Here is a 13,428-nt window from a genome sequence, read left to right as displayed (position 1 = left end):
TTTAGTTGCGGTTGTATGCCGTGGACACACGGATAGATTCATTCCCTAATATCCCCGGCTCGGACGCCCGCCCTTTCTGGGTCCTCCTATCCCACGAATATGTTTGCAGGGTTAATCGGGTCGGACAGAGGGGTGTATTCACTATACCGAAAGACGACCAAAGTTGCTTGCCCAAAAGCAAGCAGCCCTCCGAACCGAAGTGGCGCCCTCCTTAGGAAAGTTGGTTTGAGGGAGAAAATGGTTGGTGGAAAGGTCAATTCGTTTCATTTCCATGGAAGAGGAGGGTACGAGCGGAGTTCTCTAGCCTAGGCAAAGCATCAGATATACGTTTCGCTATCCATTAACAACAGTGAAAGCGTAAATCTTTTTCAGACCTAACCTATTGGGTGGGAGAGGCAGGATTTGAACCTGCGTAGAAAACCTTCAACAGATTTACAGTCTGTCGCTTTTAACCACTCGGCCACTCTCCCCGTTCAAAGTAAGCTTTGACTGACTTTCTGAGCGATTGGGAAGAGAGAAATCGATTAATCTACACGTCCTAACCCCTTCCAATAGACTAATCGAACAAGTAGAGGTTCAAGGAATCAAACAAATAGAGGCCATGTTGAATGCCGTCGGTACACCTATGCTCGGAGCTTCTAAGAAATGTCATGGCGAAATAGCAAGCAGCTTAACACTCGCTCGAAGTCTTTGAAATAATTGCCTCGAGAGCAAGGCTTCGGTCCTTCTCGATAGAATCGTCACGAAGCGAAAGGTGACTTCTCGTTCTCCCTATTATTATTATTGTGGGCGAGGAGGGATTTGAACCCCCGACACCGTGGTTCGTAGCCACGTGCTCTAATCCTCTGAGCTACAGGCCCTGTCCCCACTGGATTTGTTCTAGGAACCCCCACCTTTTCTTTCCTTACCCATTTCGGGCGGGTTAGAAAGATGCGCTTAGGATCCTCTCTCAGAATATGCCGACACAGAAAAGACGCCACACTGCGAACAAAGACACTTTAGAAAGAAGGAAAAAGGCGTAAAGAAGGTGGTATCGTATCTGTTACGAGGCATAACATACATGTATTCTCGATCATTGAGTTCGGGTATACTTATTGAAGGGAAGTTCATATAATTGAACTGGACTCGGAAGCAGGTTAATTGATTAAAGTAAACTAAACCGCCCGCGAATTCTCCTTCAAATCAATGAAAAAGCCGAACAGAGCACAAAGCAATGTAAATTGATTGGCCGTTACTATCCTATGTTACCATTCGCGAGCTGTGGTTCGGGGGATCCCTGAGAAATGGCGGACCGTTGTTGTTCTCGAGAGAGACACTTGGTCAACAATCCCATTGAGAATCTTCGTCCGTCGGGCATCTTTGTCGTCGTCTCGTAGGTGCCATGCCCAGATCCTTGTGGTATCGATAAGGTCATCACGTCTTATAAAAGCACCAATACCCGGCTCATGCGGAACGGAAGAAGCGGAGCAAGCAACTCTTCGTCGTTTCTTCGGCTGGCTTTTCACCAATACCTGCCATTCAATCTACTTACCATTTATCCTATATGACTGGCTTTTTTTGATTATCGCCGGTTCATTTCATGCGGGCCTATTTAAAAGCTCTAGTCGATCAATTCTCATGTTTGTTTCAGTTACTTTCTCCGGATGCAAGACTCGAACTTGCGACCCATGGATTAACAGTCCACTGCTCTACCGACTGAGCTAATCCGAAACGAGAACGGGTGTATTATTGACCCGAATGAAGCCAGCCCTGCAACCCCCTTTTTTCCCTATCTCTATAAGAGGGTGATGGAGTTGTGAAGAGTTCAAAGTGAATAGAGACTGGAAGCTGGCTAAACGAATGGCGCGTCTATATACTAAATTTCCTTACCAGACTATACTATAGGGGGCCAGTACCGAAATCTTTCTGTCTGTAGCCGGCGGAAGAAGCGCCTCTCACCAACCAAATAACATGGCGCCCGCCGCTTTCCCAGCAAGCACGAGTAGGAGCGGAAGCTGAGAAAGAGCTTTGCGCTTTATCCCAGCATCTATCTCAGCAGAAAATATGTATCTAATCAAGCGTAGCGGTCAAGGTCATTACATGACCGATATATCGATCTTTTTCACACCATCTATGGTGAAGCGGGCTTCGGTTTGCGACTGAAGGGACGAGCGCCGATCTCTTTCTGAAAGGTTAACTCGATGAAAGCGGATCTGCATTCCTTTTCGAGGGTTTATCTTGCCTTTTTTTCTCCTCAAGAGAAGAGATTGGCGGGTCGACCGGCGATGAGGATTTTGATATGCTGTGGGGAACCGATGAAGCGGGTCTGATATAATGAACCGGCTTCTAGGCGGTAAGCCTGGGCGCTCCATGTGAAGTCTCCCCTCTCGTCCCTTACAAGTCCTAGGTTTGCTTGCTTGCTTGCTTGCTTGCTTGCTTGCTCGTCAGAGTTTGATTCGCTCTCATCAGTCGAAGGGGGATCTCCGGCACGCACCTTCGCTACTCCTCCAGTGACTCTTCCGGCGCACTTGTCTCGTTGACATGAGCACGCTTTCGGTCACAAGAGTTAGATTGTGCACAAAATAAAAACTACGCGAATTGACCGCCCGCCGTTGAGTGACGAATTTGTTCATCCGGATGAAAAGGCTCGCGCGCGGGGAAGGGGAATGCCGCGGTGCATATGGTCTCGTTCGTTCGTTGGCCCATCGTTGGTTGGTTGTTGAGAACGTCAGTCAGCCGGCAAGCAAAATTTCAACTGAACCCCCCAATCGCTCAAGACTTCGATCAACGAACAGATTGTCTTGTCGTCGGCAATTCAGAAAGTGTTAAGACACCCACATGAGACGATGCGGTGGGTTCAGCGGGGGATGTTTACATTCTGAACCACGAGAAACCAGCCCTCACTCATCGTGGGGACTACGGGACCTTGGGGTCCTGTGGACCTCTTGCTCAACCCTCTAACGAAGAGGCTAGGGACCTTTTGCTAGCCTCCCCAAGCAAGCAAGCAAGCAAGCAAGCAAGCAAGCAAGAAAGTTATCCCTTACGGGAATCGAACCCGTTTCTTCGACATGAAAAGACGATGTCCTAACCACTAGACGAAAGGGACTTGGCTTTGAAAACCTGATGAAGACGTGCTTGAATCAACTCTACACCCAGCCAGATGCTTATGGCAAGAGGTTAAAGCACTACGATCTGTAGTACCTCCTCTCAATCCTAGGACCTTCGGGTTAACCATTTCCTACTATCTATAGGAGGCATAGTCTTCACAACTCTATATACGAAATTTCCGGGTTTCAAAATGAATGCCTAGATGACTCAGAAGGTCATGTCTTCAGAGAAGTTTCAGGCAGGCAGGTTACAATGCTTGTTTGATCCGTGGACAGAGTTATGCCACAAGAAGCCGCAAGAAGCGCAGAGAAAGACGTGGAAAAAGGACGGAGCGAAAGGTTACCCGCCCAGTACACGGCAATAATCGAGGTGACAGGATTCGAACCTATGGCCCTCTGTACCCAAAACAGATGCGCTACCAGACTGCGCTACACCTCGTGCTTGCTTGCTTGCTTGCTTGCTTGCTTGCTTGCTGCGTGGGCCATCCCCAGCAGTAATGGTTGAGGGCCGGCGTAAGCTATCGATTAGCGCCTAAGCCGCTTGGTTGGCACCCGATCTCTCATCACTCAATCTCGGGAAGGGAAAAGGGCCTAGAAAGAAAGTCTTATGTCCTTGCAGCAAGCAAGTCGCAGCAATGCAATGAAGGCCTTCGCTTTGTCGTCGTCTTTCGATCTATACGTTTTTCGAACTCCAATGCTTGCTTGCTTGCTTGCTTGCTTGCTTGCTGCTTTAGGCTTTAGCGAGGTTCATGAAATCTCGAAGAAAGCAGCAAGCAGCTGGGGTCTTTGAATAGTTAACGTCTCACAGGTCATGAGGCGGCTCGAAAGTCAAAGAATGTATATGATACTAACCGTACATTTTCCCTTCCCGCGCTGGTAGCTCAACTGTTAACCGCTTCATCCGCGATTGGTCTACGGTTTCAATCCCTTCATGCGCTTCATGAAGAAGCGCTTCCTCCTCGCGCATAGCGCTTCATCCGGCCGGGCCGGGCCGGGCCGGGCCGGGCCGGCATTTACCCAACTTGGAATTAACTTCATCAAGTCAGTACAGTTAACGAAAGGACGCTGGCGCTTCCCTTTGAGATTCCCTCCAGCCACAGGTTCCCCTACGACTACCATGTTACGACTTCACCCCAGTCACTGACCCAACCGTGATATGCGCCAAGAAGACCACCAATACCAAAATGGGCCACACTCAACTAGGCATGGAACACTTTAGTAATGGGTGATCTCTGGTCGATGCTTCGGGCGAAACCAATTCCCAGGGTGTGACGGGCGGTGTGTACGGGGCCCGAGTACATATTCACCGCGGCATGCTGATCCGCGATTACTAGCGATTCCAACTTCATGTTCTCGAGTTGCAGAGAACAATCCGAACTGAGGCAATCTTTCTGGATTCGCTCCGCCTTACGGCCCTGCTTCCTATTGTAATTGCCATTGTAGCACGTGTGTAGCCCAGCCCATAAGGGCCATGCGGACTTGACGTCATCCTCACCTTCCTCCATAGTAGAACTACGGGCAGTCTCTTGTGAGTGCAACATCGGCACAGAGGGAGTGTCATCAATCCTGGCTAACCGCTGACTGAACACAGATTCATGGGCAGGTACCGATGAAGCGGCTCACTTACCACCGGCTCGCTCGTCGGAACCTCAAGTTCGTCGGAAGCCAGCCCATGTTCTATGTTCCTGCTTGCCGAGGGTGAATGATGACATTGATCCTCTGGGAGCAGCATATCTTAGCAACACAAAACGAGGGTTTCGCTCGTTATAGGAGTTAACCAAAAACGTCTCACGACACGAGCTGACGACAGCCATGCAGCACCTGTATGAATTTTCGTTTCATCCCGTTAAGGACAAGCACACCGGTTCATATGTCAAGTGTTCATACGTCAAGTGTTCATATGTCAAGGGCTGGTAAGGTTTTGCGCGTTGTATCGAATTAAACCACATGCTCCACCGCTTGTGCAGGCCCCCGTCAATTCCTTTGAGTTTCAGTCTTGCGACCGTACTCCCCAGGCGGAGTGTTTAACGCGTTAGCTGGGCCCCCGATCCGCGGACCAAGGACGAACACTCATCGTTTACGGCATGGACTACCAGGGTATCTAATCCTGTTTGCTCCCCAAGCTTTCGCACCTCAGCGTCAGTAGAGACCCAGAAAGCTGCCTTCGCTACTTCGGCGTTCCTTCGTATATCTCCGGATTTTATCCCTACACACGAAATTCCACTCCCCTCTGTCCCACTCGAGTAAATTGGTTTTGAAAGCATTCCGCCAGTTGAGCTGGCGCCTTTGACTTTCAACCTGATTCACTGCCTACGTGCCCTTTACGCCCAGTCATTCCGAATAACACTTGCCCCCCCCGTCTTACCGCGGCTGCTGGCACGGAGTTAGCCGGGGCTTCTTCTTCGAGTCTTGTCATAATCGCGTACTCGACGAAAGAGCTTTACAAGCGGCATTGCCCTTCCTCGCTAACGCGACGTTTTTCACTCACTCACGCGATATTGCTGGATCGGGCTTTCGCCCATTGTCCGATATTCCCCACTGCTGCCTCCCTACGGAGTCTGGGCCGTGTCTCAGTCCCAGTGTGGCTGATCGTCCGAAAAGATCAGCTAAGCATCTGCGGCTTGGTCAGCCTTTACCCAACCAACTACCTAATACTACGCAGGCTCATCAAACAGCGCTTTTTAGCTTTATCGAAAAGCAGCAAGCAAGCAAGCAAGCAAGCAAGCAAGCAGCAAAGCTGCTTTCGTTTCTTTGGGATTCGGCCCAAACTGTTTGGCAGATTCCCACGCGTTACGCACCCGTTCGCCACTTTGTCTTCAACTGTTCTATAGACGAAAACAACGTTCGACTTGCATGTGTTAAGCATATCGCTAGCGTTCATTCTGAGCCAGGATCAAACTCGGTTTTTTGGTCAATTTCTGCCATACGAGGCAGGTTGATGAATTCATGTGCAATATTTGAATTTTGGTGTGACTCTTGGTTGGAGAAGGCCACACCACAGTTGGTCTCTTCTCCATAAGCCGGACCGCCAACGTCAAGGCGAGATCACATTGGTCCAGTCCCCGCATAGCCAGTGGAAGGGTGAGGTGCATCCACTCAGATAGCATGGGGAGGTCGAATGACTGCGGCCACGTCAATCCGCTTCTTTTCTTTTCTTGTTGGGCCGCTACGCAATTGTCTAGCTTCTGCGTTTAGTTTTTTTTTTCGCTCTCGAACGGTTACGATGAACCGGTGCATATGGCCGGAGAACCAACCTTTGGTTCGAGATGGATTCGGCCTTCCCTTACGTCATGTTCATGGCCTTGCATTCCAATGATCACTGCGCTTCACTTGGCTCCAGAGAGCAAGAAGGCCTAGCTAGAACAACAATCTCAGTGACAAAATTGACCTCGGCTAGAAGGTTACGTAAGTGAATTTCAGTCGGGCCAGCAGCAGTGTTCACATGTTCATAGATGCTCCAATGAAAAAGCATAAACATCACGAAGCCCGTCTAAAGTTTAGTTTTTTTCTTCGCTGAAAAGCAGCAGCTCTCGATACACTGGTGCATATGGCCGGAGAACCAACCTTTGGTTCGAGATGGATTCGGCCGAAGGGAGTGAGAACCGGCGTGTTGGCATTAACAATCATGCTCTCATCTTTCGAATCAGTCGTTACGGGGTCAATGAGCTAGCTCGTAGCTACGAGAGAGATTCCCTAAGAACAAGGTGGTTCTGGAATACGAGATAAAGCAACGAGGACAGTGGGAACAAGACCTTTTGGTGGTGGGACCCTGGACTGTTTAAGTGTTGGTCCCGGGGCACCTATCCTGGCGCATTCTTGCTTGCTTGCTTGCTTGCTGAACCCGGGTTGGCGTTAGCTAACCGCCTACCAAACTTGACCTGCTTTCATCTTGGGGCCTGACCCGCTTTATTCCTCGTCGTTGAGGGCGTGCTTGCTTGCTTGCTTGCTTGCTTGCTGGGGCACTCGACCGCAATAAAGGGAGAGAAGCTTTCACGACTTCCCACGGTGTGGCCATTACTCTCAAAGGGTAAGCTGGTTTCACCGTTATGAGCCAGTTATTGAAAAAGCGTTCGCACGCTTGTGGGGCGAAAGGCCAGAGGAGGACTCCTTTTCCCTCTTCTTGTGGTCCTTCGGACTTCAACAAAGGAACGGCGGAGTCGTAGCTCTTTGATTCACCCCTAGCCACGAGTCATCCCCGTATTTTGCCACATACGTGAGTTCGGTCCTCCAAGGCCTCTGTGGAGAGCTCGATTCAACCTGCTCGTGGCTAGATCAATCGGTTTCGGGTCAAATAGAAACAACGCCGAAGATTCAACCTCGTTGCGCCTACACCTAATGGCTTAAGCCGCTGTTCCCATTCACTCGCTGACCCATTATGCAAAAGGTACGCCGTTAGGGTGGAAAGTGCTAAAGCGAGAGCCGACAACGCGAAGCTTCGCTCAAGGGTTCGCGTATGCGAACATTAGTGGCTTTGCCTCCGAAAGCTACAGCGCTTTCTCAGCTTCGCGTATGCGTTCCATCGAACATTAGTGGCTTTGCCGCATTTTCTCAGCTTCGCTCTTCCGACTGATAGTTTGCATCGGATTTCAGGTTTTCTATTGCACTCCCGGCATACGGCGGGGTCTTTTCACTTTTCCCTCACGGTACTTGTGGTACGCTATCGGTCATTGAGGAATACTTAGGCGCGGGGGTGGTCCCCCTTAGTCACGTAAAGCGATCATTATTCAAACACGGTATCCGCGTTTTGTAATGGTAATCAAACTTGCCAGGAAAGATCTACGGGGCTATCACCTTCTTTGGCCAGATCTTCCAACCTTTTCAGAATTCCTTGAGGAAGGGTTCCCACCCTTCCCTCTACTGCAAGTTCTCCCCCGCACGGGGCCAGGGAAAGCGGCCCTTCTGGGCTGGGGCCCCTTCCCTTTTCTTTGCCTAATCCGCTTTCGCTCGCCGCTACTAACGGAGTCTCAGTTGATTTCCTTTCCTTTAGCTACAATGATGTTTCAGTTCGCTAAGTTTCTCAAGTCCGAGGCAGAGCCGCAGCACACGGCATGCCCGGCAAGCTTGGATACGGTTTCCCGATTGGAAACCCATGGATCACAGACGGTATCTCCCCATGGCCTTTCGCCTTTGGAAGCGTCCTTCCCTCTCAATGCCCAGGCATCCATCCAATGCATTCTTTTCGATGCAGTAGGAGTTGAACCTACCGAACACCGTACAAAATCTTAATGAGTGTTCTGCGATCGCCACTCAACCTGTGACTGCTTAAAACCGAGACAAAAAGAAGCCCGCATAGATTATTATACAATAATCTTCGGACGTTTGTAAAATGCGGAAGAAGCGCGGAAAGAATTGGTCGAGTACTTGGACAGAGGATTCATTGTTTCGACGAAAACGTCTACCAAATGACCCTGCATCCTCTGTTTTTTCCTTTACGCTCTTGAGTTCTCTTTCCGTGCTGTGCGATACGAAGTTTGTACAATCCGCAGCAAGCAAGCAAGCAAGCAAGCAAGCAAGCAAGCAAGAAGGGCTTCGTCCTTCCTCCTTTCTTAGCGTCTCGTTTAACTAAACACTTTAGATTTCCCTGACAAGTTCCCTAGCTCTCTCGAGCGTAAGAGTTGAGGAACAGATTTTCCGATAATGCATGCCAGCCAGGGATTTACGCATCATTGGTATTGTGTGTTTACCGTTCTAATCTGTCTTCACATCCATAGCTTGCTTTTTTGCGTTGTCGTACGCCTTTTCATTGTTTCTGGCTGATATCAGATTCGCATCTGACCTTTAGGCAATCGCATATACGATTTGAAAGGGTCCGGGCTGTCGAACCACGTCTCCCGAAAATTATCAGTACATATGGCAGAAAACGCTTTTCACATATCGAGGTCGGAATGGGATCGGGTGTTTCACGTCTTACAAAGATGCCCGGACGGAACGAAACGCTTGATTAATGAACAAAAGAGTGCTAACGACAAAAGCGGCGGGCGCCGAACAGCAAGCAAGCAAGCAAGCAAGCAAGCAAGCAAGCAGGGAAAGTGCAAATACAGCTGGTACTTAGCCTTCGATCGCTACCAACCTCACAAGGATGTCATCAATTCGCAGGTGGTTATTAAGTAAAAAGTGTAATATAAATGGCTACCAAACCAAAGTTCTTCTTTTGAACTTTCAAGAAGGCCTGAATATTCATGGATTATTATACGATAATCTTTAATGCGGCTCAGATTGCGGAAAGAATTGAATGCTGGAATTTCGAAATTCCGTTGGTAAAATTCAGAAGGATCATGCAAGAAGGCAATATCATCTTCTGGCCATAATCTGCGAATCCAGCAAAGCAAAGCAAAGCAGCACTTTTCTTTTCACTTTAAACCGAGCCGGCGGCAATCTTGATGAATCACTGGCAAGAAGATGCTTTGCACTTTTCTTTCCACTTTAAAGCAGCAATCTTTTCACTCGGAAATGGCAAAAGAGCTTGGAAGAAGAATAGGCTAGGGACGGAGTCGAACCGTCATTCCAGGATTTGCAGTCCAATACATTGCCATTATGTTACCCAGCCAGCAGAACGTTTTTCCCGCTTAAATGAAGAGAGGCGGGACTCTCATTTAAGGGGGGTGACCTTAGGCCACCCTTTGAAATAATCTAAAGCCTTACAATCAATTTCTGCGATGCCATAAAATGTGAACCAACGACAACGATTTTGGGCAAAATAAGAATTAGTGATTGAAAAAGACCCGCAGCTTGCTTGTGAAGCCGACCAGCGTACTGCCAACACGACTTGTTTATGCCTATTAAAGAACCTTTTAATGCTAATTCACAGAAAACTATACGAAGCATACAAAATAACTAATATACGAAACGGAAGCGACCGATGGAAATACGTCAGTTTCTTACTCATGTAAATAAACTATTTCTTGCTGCTGTTGGTGCTTAGGAAGAGACTGCTGGTTAGGGGGCGGCTTTCGATTCAATGGTGCTTTTTCTTTTCTGAAACTAGCGCAGCACGAATCTCTTCTTTTACCGCAATATTACGCTTTATTGGGTTCGTGTTCAGAATTCTGGATGTCCTACTTCTGCAGAATGTCTCATTTCTGCTTCTGCGAAACTTTAGACCTTTGTTTCCAAATTTCCCACTTCTGCTTTTATTCTTGTGGAACCTAAATTTTCTACTTTTGTAAAATTTCTTCTTTTTGTGGAACCTCTCACTCTCATTTTTGCGAAAGGGACTCCTGAAAAGGAAAGCCACGAACCCTGCAGTAACTGCGGCATACCCACCCTTCATTAAATTGAAAATCAACCCTTTGACCTTGTCGCGGTCACGCCAAATCTTGGTTAGTTCAATCCGAACTATTTTCTTGTTCAATGGTTTTGACAAAATAATTTCCGGTTTACGTGGTTCTGGCAAAATAATTTTTGGTTCACGAAGCTCTTCCACTTTTTCCAGATTCGAATCTTCGATCCCAACAGAATTAAACTTTGCTTACTTGGTGATTGGCGCTCTTGCTGTCACTTCATGTTTTAAAAGGATTACAGGAGTTTTCAGTCCTGTATTCACCAAGATCATATTCTGCGGGTGTAACAGTTTGATTAAACCTCTGTCCCCATCATGACTTTTGTCCCTGTATTATAATGGTTTCACTGAATATTATAGAGCGCCTTCACGTAGTAAAGTGGGACTAGAATTATACAGTTAACCTAAGCCGCACCATTACTGCTGGGGCTTGGCTCCCGAACCGTGCATGAGCTATAGGCCTCACACGGCTCTTCCCGTCATGCTGGCATCTCCTCCCCGTATTTAGCTATGACGGAAGGCGTTTCGAGTTATGGTATGATTTCACTCCAAATTGCAGGCAGGCAGGCAGGCAGGCAGGCAGGCAGTTAGGACGGTGATTTAACGCGAGTTTGAATACCTTACGTATGATTCGCTGTCATCTACGATCCAATTTGAAGAAGTTAATGGGTCCCCGTGTCAGCTCTGGAGCTTGGTGAAGAATCCTATTTCCAAGAGCATACAGCCTGGCGGGCCTTCCGTTTCCGGAGCTTCATGGGCGTTGCCCCGTTCCCCAACCAGATGCTTGGATGTGAGCTATACTCCGTAAGGGATGCCGCGAGCGTAGATGGTCTGTCTCAGACAGAAGAGCCATCGATAACTTACTTTTCTCGGGCGTCAAGGGATGCTCAATGACAATCCCCAAGTTGTCACTGCCTTGCTCCCTCCCGCTATTACGATAACGAGTCCCGTGGTCAGCACCGTCGATTGGGCCACGAAGCTTACACTCATTCATTGTTCGTCCTGCGCCCCGGGCCTTTTGCTTTTGCAGTTTCGAAGGTAGCCGCCCTTCCATCAAGGCCTGGGAGTCAACTGAACATCTCAGCTACTGGCGGAAAAGATCGGCGATCTCTTTTTGTCCGCTTTTGGTTGAAGTTCACGTTATTAATAGCGTGAGCCGTTTTGCAGATATTGCTTAGGGCTAACAGATCACACTGGGGAATAATTAACCAAAGCTCGTTCTGCTTTCTCTTATTCTTGTTCTGTTTCTCGTTTCGAGGTCTGTTTCTAATATCTATGGGAGTTTGTGAGAGGTCCCTCAGGTGAAAGCAGCTTACATGGGAATGAAAGGGATCCTCTTAGCGGCATCTCTAGTAAGAGATGAAGCTAGGAGGTGGGCTGTCTAGTCCCTTAGCCTTCACCGAACCCATTATGCTCAGATGCATACAAAGGCTTATGGTTCCTGGCGAACTTAACACCCGAGGCCAAACCTCGCCTCGAATGTAGGAGCTGCTATAAGTCACTTTATATAGAGACCTTCTTTCAGGGATCAAAAGGCCCCCACGACTCAAGCAGTTGGATGGTTGGATGGGGTGTTCTAAGACCTTTTTCATAGCGTCATACTACCCATACACGATTCCAAATCGGAATCTTTCCCGTCGCTACCGTCTTCGGTGGGTTAGGGGAGGTGGAGATCGGGCTCGGAAAAGATCCAGAACAGGGTCTCCTCTAATCAATCCCGAACAAGTTCTCGAAGCTGTAATCTTACGTAATGTCGTGTGATCAATTCAAGAACCGCTTCTGTTCTGCGCCGATAATCTCAGGATCGCCGCACATTGTTTCTAGTTCGGAGAGAGACACGATCGCCTCTCCTTTCTCCAAAATCGATAGATACTGCCCCCGTAACCTCAGAGGCGAATTTTGCCATATACCCAACCCTAACCATGGGAAGGTTTCAGAACTGAGCAAACCAAGGTTCCCATCCCAAGGCGGCAGAGGTAAAACACCTGCTTGCTTGCTTGCTTGCTTGCTGGGGATGTTAGAACCAACCAGTGCCGATGAACCGGTTCATCATGAAGGCCGGCCCGGCCCGGCCCGGCCCGGCCGTTTTCACGCATGAGGAGAAAGGTAGCCTTCTACCGCCCGCCGCCGAGAGAGCACCTCACGCGAAACCCGCTCCGCAACAACAAAGTCGAGCTAATTCGCCGAAGGCCTCTCGGAACTCAGAGAATCTGCAGAACAAGGGAACGGTCTGAGAAGTCACCTTAGCACTGCTGACGAGAGAGAATGATACCGAGGAAAGGAAAGGAAAGGAAAGGAAAGGAAAGGAAACATTTCTCCCTTTCCAGGAGAATCGGGGGGCGGGCAGATTCCAAGCTAACGACCGAGATGAAGGAAAATAAAAATGGGAAAGGGTAGTAAGTGGGAAACAGGAGGAATGGATGATGATGGAACGGTGATGTATCAGATAAGGTGGACCAGCGCTGATAGACAACGGAGAGTAGAACCTGAACCCGACTCTATCGTTGGGTATTCGACCCCTGAACCTTTGGCCGGGTACTCATCTAATGCATTCCGAAAAATACAGTAGGAATTGGACCTACCGAGCACCGTATAGAATCGTAAAAGGAAGACAACTAGGTGATTCGTCGAGCCCCAACCGGCCGGATCCCCTGCCCTTGATGTTATAAGCCCACCTTCAAAGCAAAGCTGGCCCGCTGAACCCCACAACGTCAGGCTTTTCAACCAGTCAAGTTTCCATTGACCTGCATTCTGCTTGGGGAAGGGCAAGGCCCATACCTTGTTGTCATAAGCCCCCCCACCAATAGATAGGGACAGATGGAAATGACCGAACCACGTCCACAGAATGCCGGTACCGAGCAGCTGCTTCGAAGCCGAAGTGATGCGAAGGACTAAAATGACCTATATATTAACAAATACCGCGTATCGTCGAGAGAATGGTCCCTGTAGTAACGTAGGACCCATAAGACCCGATGGCTAAGAGGAAAGTAAAACCATAAATACCGTCGGAAATGATGAAGAGTGCTTCGTAATATTCCATTCCCTAAAACCCGGTGGGAACTG

General features: G+C 48.7%; 1 long non-coding RNA gene, 3 other non-coding genes and 1 pseudogene across 4 annotated transcripts; all 5 read right to left on the bottom strand.

Moving 5' to 3' along the window:
- Positions 1-387: 387 nt before the first annotated feature.
- Positions 388-470, bottom strand: TRNAY-GUA (transfer RNA tyrosine (anticodon GUA)). The gene has a single exon. It is a non-coding gene; the product is annotated as a tRNA-Tyr (tRNA).
- Positions 471-1,637: 1,167 nt separating this feature from the next.
- TRNAN-GUU (transfer RNA asparagine (anticodon GUU)) lies at positions 1,638-1,710 on the bottom strand. The gene has a single exon. It is a non-coding gene; the product is annotated as a tRNA-Asn (tRNA).
- A 1,741-nt stretch (positions 1,711-3,451) lies between these two features.
- TRNAP-UGG (transfer RNA proline (anticodon UGG)) lies at positions 3,452-3,525 on the bottom strand. The gene has a single exon. It is a non-coding gene; the product is annotated as a tRNA-Pro (tRNA).
- Positions 3,526-4,169: 644 nt separating this feature from the next.
- LOC147849669 (18S ribosomal RNA) lies at positions 4,170-5,990 on the bottom strand (annotated as a pseudogene).
- Positions 5,991-7,281: 1,291 nt separating this feature from the next.
- On the bottom strand, positions 7,282-9,400 carry LOC147849668 (uncharacterized). The gene is made up of 2 exons (XR_015531758.1): positions 8,771-9,400; positions 7,282-8,286 (listed from the first exon to the last, which is right to left on the bottom strand). It is a non-coding gene; the product is annotated as an uncharacterized LOC147849668 (long non-coding RNA).
- Between the last annotated feature and the right edge of the window lie 4,028 nt (positions 9,401-13,428).

This window comes from Azolla caroliniana, unplaced genomic scaffold (assembly GCF_043228905.1).
Source record: "Azolla caroliniana isolate FFs.n. ecotype wild unplaced genomic scaffold, voAzoCaro1.0.p SCAF_27, whole genome shotgun sequence".
Classification (NCBI taxonomy): Eukaryota; Viridiplantae; Streptophyta; class Polypodiopsida; order Salviniales; family Salviniaceae; genus Azolla; species Azolla caroliniana.
Note: the sequence above shows the minus strand (reverse complement) of the source record. Positions and strands in the feature narration are given on the sequence as shown.